Below are 6479 nucleotides of genomic sequence, written 5' to 3'. Positions count from 1 at the left end.
GTGCGCCCCCTTCGCTCTCCCCGCCCACCCCCGGGGGCCCCCGGCAGGGTGCGGGGTCCGCCCTCCTCTCCACCCCAACAAAAGGAGCGGCGCGAGGCGGGCTGAGGGCCCGGGAGGCCGCCCCTGCTTCACGCCCCTCACCCGAGGAATCTGACAGGAGCCCTTCCTGCACCCAGGGCCCGGGTGGAGGGGGCTTGTGCACCCAGCTTTTAAAACGCATGGCCGCAATGAAAAGTTGAGAGCTGTGGTCTGAACCTTCCGTGTGCAGCTGCGGGATCCTTGTCGGATCGTGGGCTGGAGCTTGTGAATTTCAGGGTGTGCTCGTGCTGCTCAGCCCCCGAGGAAGATGGATGATAGGCATGTGCTTTCCCCATCAGCCCTTCCACTCCTGTTTGAGGAATCTGGAAGTAAGCGAGTGATCAAGGGCGAGGTTTCTGAGCCTTTTACCTCCCAGCAGTTGCCACCTCGCCCCCTACCCCGAAATAAAATGGAATTACTCTGGAGGATTGGAATATTTAGAATTTCTTTGTGGGATGTACTTATGTATGAGGCAGTAGTCCTTTTTGGTTTTAATAAAACCATATTTCTGTGAATTAGGGTGTTCCAAGAAAAGAAACATTGAAAGGAATTACCTTTTCTTTTTCTTTTTTCACAATTGTATTTCTGTACCTCTGAATCTTTAGTTTGCTAACATCTCTTAAAGGTTTTGGACCTCCCTAGAGGGTGCTTGTTAATTGCCTAAATTCCATAATATTACTCTCTTTAGGCACATTTTTCAATTAAAATCAACATTTCTCTCGTAAGTATATCCAATTATTTGTTCTCTTTAGTTTATTTATCCAATTATTTGTTCCATGAGAGAGAGAAAAAAATGAGAGTCAGAAAAAGACAGGCACCCTCAGTGGAATCTCAGGCGGAAACACACACACACACACACACACACACACACACACACACACACCCGCCCTTCCAGTTAGCCAGGATCACAGGTGCAGTGTACATTTTTGCTGGGGAACCAACCCCCTGACCTTCCATATGGATCCACCTTTTTTTTTTTTTTTTTTTGGAGGTTTTTGCTATAGGGTGTGTGCACTTGCCCGACAGACAGAGACAGAGACAGAAAGCGAGAAATCACCCCCCAGGAGGAATGGCCACGCCACAATCCTTTCTCCTCCATTCTCCTCTCGCGATCGTGGGCACGCATGCGCCTGGTGTGAGTTTTAAGCCACTGGGTCCGGGACTTGAATCCCGGTCGACTACATGGGAGTCCAGCAACATAGCCATTATACTAACTGCTGGTCCCTGGATTTAGCATTTGCTGGGGAAGCTACCCTTGTGCCACCACAACTGGTCTGAAAATTTCTTGATATAAGGTCGGTGCTTTTCTTCTCCATCCTTTAATTTTTCTCTCTTTGTCTCTTTCTGGCAGAATAGCAGTGCTTAAAAACATGGGCTCTACTGTCAGAGTCTGTATGTTCAAATCCTGACTGCTAATTTTTTTTTTTTAGTTAAAAATATTAATCTAATTTCATTTATTATTTTTTAATATGCTATAGAGCACATAGACTCACCAGAGAGAGACAGGGAGAGAGAAAATGAGCCACCAGGTCTGGGACTTGAACTGTGGTTGGCCATGTGGGAGTCCAGTGCCTTAACCACCATGCCACCTGCTAGTCCCCTGACTGACATTTCCTTTTATTTTTGAGAGAGAGTTTTTGCTATAGGGTATGTGTGCTTGCTAGAGAGACAGAGAGAGACAGAAAACAAGAAATCACCTCCCGGAGGGAATGGCCACGTTGTAGTCCCTTCTCTACTCTCCTCCTAGGATCTGGGCATGCAGGCACACACACCAGGCATGAGTTTCAAGCTATCAGTTCTAAGACTCAAATTGCGGTTGGCCATGTATGAGCCCAGTGACTTGACCACTGTATTACCTGGCTGGCCCCTGATTGCTATTTTTTAACTTCAGACCTTGGCCAAGTTGTTCAAGTTCTTAAGCTTTAGTTTTTTTCATCTGGAAAATGAAGATAATAGTAGTACCCAGTTCACAGGGTTGTTGTGAAACATTAAGTGGTGTAATTTGTGTAAAGTGATAGCGTATGGCCTATACCGTCATTGAATGTTTGTACAATGACTGGTGTATTCTAGGGAGTTGTGATAGATAGGAAATTGCACTTTGTTTTTTTTTTAAAGATTTTTACCCATATGGCGCATGTGCTCACTGAAGAGGAGAGAGACAGAGACAATGAGAGGGAAAGTGAGAAGTCTCCCCCTGGGGAGGATGGCTACCTGGTGGCCATTCCTTGTCCTCCATTCTCCTGGGATTTTGGGCATGCCTGCATGCCTGGCATGACTTTTAAGCTACCAGGTCTGAGCCTTAAACCATGGTCAGTGGAGTGGGAGTCCAGAACCTTAACCTCCATGCCAGAAAAGAGATGTATTTGAGGACCAGCTCATGGCTTGGGGGTTAAGAGAGCCAGATCCTACATGGTTGACAGTACAGTTCGAATCCTGGTTCCAGTGAAACCAGGAAAAACACATGGAATGCATGGTCACATGTCCAAAATCCCAAAAGGAAGAAGAAATGGAGGAGAAAGGATTGCAGCTGACACCCCATTGGGGGTGCTTTCTCCTTCTCCCTTCATTCTTTCTTGTCTCTCTCTGGTGAACACACAATCTCTTTTGCAATTAAAAAATAAAAAACAAAACGTGTTACTTGGCATGCATTCTTAGGATTCATTTCTCTTTAATAGAATCAAAAGTTTTATCTCTGAGAACTTAGGCTGGTCAAGGAAGTACACATTAGAGTTATGTATGGAATATATGCAGTGTCTGTTCTCCATTAATGGAGTTTATCATCAGATGGGAAATGACAAACCACAAGAAAGATAACTGGTTGTACAAAATAATAGAAAGACAAATAAAGGTGGCCTTACAAATTTGTAAAATTAAATAAGGTAAGGGGAATAGAGACATGCACTGATTGGGGAGATACTTTTGGGGCAATGATATGGAAGGTGAGGAAGACTGAGGAGCCCAGGATGACATCCCGTTTCTAACTTGAGCAGCCAAGCCATGCAGCAAAGATGGAGGCAGTCACTGAGGTAATGGAGTACAAACAGAAGAGGGGCTTTGAGGGTGGGGAGTGAGGTGAGATGGAGATGGTAATTCAGTTTTGGACATGCTGATTTTGAGGTGTTCATGAATCACTCAAGAGAAATACTTATTAGATTATTAGTGTAGGTTTAAAGTGGAGAGAGAGGTTAGGCTGGAGATGTAGCCTTGGGAGTTATCAGCAAGTAGATTGTAATCCAGGGTAGAGGAGCTGATGAGGTTGTCCAGGGACAGTGTGCTTATTTAACTTGCAGGGAAAGCCAAGGGCAGAACTGCTATAGATGATGAATTATCTGATTAGTGAAGGAAACGTACTTTCCTCTCTATTCCCATATGTGATTGAGTAATACTTATGGATAAATTCTTGTTCTGCTGCTTAGTTTCCTACTAGAGGGAGTATAGCACTGATTCCAGAGATGAACTGCTTGGGTTTGACACCCCAACTTTGCTACTTATTGAGTAAACTTGAGCATGTTACCTGTTGGTACTTCTGTCTCGTTTTCCTAACTGTAAAATGGGAATAACAGTAAGACTCATCTCATAGGACTGTTGTGAAGTTTAGGTAAATCTCTTCCTCTGAAGGGCTTAGAACAGCATCTTGTACATAAGTGCCTAATAAGTATCAGTTATTATTATTATTTTGTGCCAGAGAGAGTGAGACACACACACACACACACACACACACACACACACACACAAAGTACTGCCCAGTGGGTCCTTGTCATGCCGCAGTCTCTCCAGTTTTCTGTCCTATCAGGATTCTGGCAAGGGTGTGTGCTCGTGGCATGAAGCCATCAAAGCTGGGACTTGAACTCCCATCAGTTGTATTGGATCCAGTTTCCTTTGCACAGTGGGTAATTGCTATGCTATGTAGGTGGCTGGCCCACAACTATTATTTTTTTATTTTATTTACAGTATTTATAATTCTCTTGGGATCTTTTCTTGGAAGTGTTAATCCTTTCTATGATACTGATATATGAAGTTTGTTGCTCTGTGAAAATCCTATTGCTGTTTGAAACCTTATTTTTTTTAAAAAAAAAACTTTATGATTACTAAGAAACTTCTACTTTTTAAAAGTTTCTTTCATAATGGCAAAAAGACAAGCATCCTCCACAGAGTCTCAGGCTGTGATTGCTCCCAGTCTTCCCAGCCAGCCTGGATCCCTGGTTTGCATACCCCACATTGTATGGGTCTCCCAGGGAACCAAACCCACGGTCTTCCATATGGATCCAGCATCAAATGAGCAGCCTGTTACTGCTGCCCCACGGAGCTGGCCTCAGAAACACCTATTTTAAAAAGAATTCCACTGATCTCTTTTATGGCTCAGTTATTTTTTAGCTGTTTGCATTTAACACTGTTATTTTTTGAGACTGTCATTTGGTGATTTCTGAAAGCTTTTTATTCTTGTATCACTGATTATTCTGCTTACTCAGCTTGTCATAGAAAAGCAGCATGTATATTTTGTCTCTATCAAGTAATTTTCTCTTTTCTTGTCTGTCTTTCCTGCTCTTTGAAGACAAGGCCCATGCATTCATGGAATTGTGGCTGCTTATAGATAAATGATCTAGGATTCTGTTTGGATTATTTTGTCCTATCACTTGATACTCAGCAGCAACAGTAAGTGTTTATATACACTCAAACTTTTTACTGCATTCCCATTTTTATAACCCAGGGAGGCAAAAGAACACAGAAAAGAGTATAGACTCTGGGGTCATATTGCACAGGGTGAAATTCTCTGTAATAGAATTCGTACCCATACCATGTAATAGCTATGTAATTCTGAGCAGTTGAGAAAGAGAGACAGGGAAAATGAGAATGCAAGCTACCAGGTCTGGGATTTGAACCGTGGTTGGCCATATGGGAGTGTCCAGCGCCTTAACCACCATGCCACCTGCTGGTCCTCATCTTACTAATTTTTTTAAACTTAATTTTATTTATCTATTTATCCACCTATCTATCTATTTATTTATCTTAATTTGACCAGAGAGAGACAGAGAGAAAGAGAGAGACAGAAAGTGAGAAAGCAGGCCGCCAGGTCCAGGACTTGTGGTCAGCCATGTGGTAATCCAGCGCCCTTAACCACCACGCCACCTGCCGACCCCCATCTTACTAATTTTTTTTTTCCAGTGACCTTTTATTATTAGTTAAATCATAATTCAAGATTCCAGGGGAGGGATCACAATGTACCCAGGTCCCACTTTTCCACCTGGGAGAAGGATGAAGGGCCAAGGAGAGGTGGGTGAAGCCAGTTCAGGTCTTCCTAGGAAATATGCCTTCTGCCAGCAGTCATCTCGGGTTGAAATCTAGGATATGGGACAGAGGGACTTGTACATGTGCCGGTTCCATTCGCACAGAGACGTCACTCCCTTTAGCAGTCGTTGCCTTCTTGCAGCGGTGAAAGTCCAGGTAGTTCTGCCAGGAGTTCCTGGTCTGGTTGCGGAAGCGACTGTCCAAAGGGGCAGTCGTGTAGTTCTCGATTTTGGTCTTGATGTCATCTGCCATGGTGGTGATTCCTAAAGACGCCCCTGCAGCAGCTTGCAGCTCAGTGTGACCCTTAGCCCCATCTTACTAATTCTTAATGCGGAATATCTAACCTACTTCTTGCTGCTGTCCTGCAGAGTGGTATTAGAGGGAGACTAGAACAGTCCAGAGTTGACCTTTCATAAATGTCTTCTCATTTAAGATGAGGTTTACTCTTAATTATTTCTCTTATATACTGTTTTGTTTCCCTACCTCATGTTTCACTGAAAAATGTGAGTCTAATGAGTCCTTCATTTTAGCCTCGGCACACTAATTTCTCAGTATGCCGTTCAGTCATCTTTCCTTTGAGCCTGAAAGGTCTCTTGTCCCTAAAGCTTACCTTTTACTGTACTTTGAAATCCATACCTTGCCACCTCCCTCAGAACCTTGATCTCACAGTTTTCCATGTTTTTTGTTGTTGTTTGTTTGTTTGTTTTAGATTTTTGCTATAGGATACGGGTGCTTATGGGGGAGAGAGAGAGAGAAAATGAGAAGTCACTCTCCAGGGGAGGTAACCATGCTGTAATCCCTTCAATCCCTTTTCCTCCATTCTCCTCTTGGGATTCTGGATATGCATGCACAGGAGCCTGGTGTGCCTTTCAAGGCACCAGGTTTGGGACTTAAATAATGGAGTCGGCTATGTGGGATCCAGTCCCCAGCTACCACACCACCTGCTGGTCCCCCAGCGTTTCCCTTTCCTATCTAACATCTTCAGCCTAATCCTTTTTATGACCCTTTCCCTTACACCGTAAGACATATCATGCCTTTCTCATCATAAAGCAAAGAACCTTGAGTCTACTGAGGTTTCTTGCTACCAATTGATCAGTCCTTTTTCCTTTCTAATC

The 6479-nt window shown here is 43.8% G+C and overlaps 1 pseudogene; it reads right to left on the bottom strand.

Moving 5' to 3' along the window:
• Positions 1-5364: 5364 nt before the first annotated feature.
• Positions 5365-5616, bottom strand: LOC114007673 (cytochrome c oxidase subunit 6B1-like; annotated as a pseudogene).
• Between the last annotated feature and the right edge of the window lie 863 nt (positions 5617-6479).

Source organism: Tupaia chinensis, unplaced genomic scaffold (genome assembly GCF_000334495.1).
Source record: "Tupaia chinensis unplaced genomic scaffold, TupChi_1.0 Scaffold000215_1, whole genome shotgun sequence".
NCBI lineage: Eukaryota > Metazoa > Chordata > Mammalia > Scandentia > Tupaiidae > Tupaia > Tupaia belangeri.
This window is presented reverse-complemented; position numbering and strand designations above follow the sequence as displayed.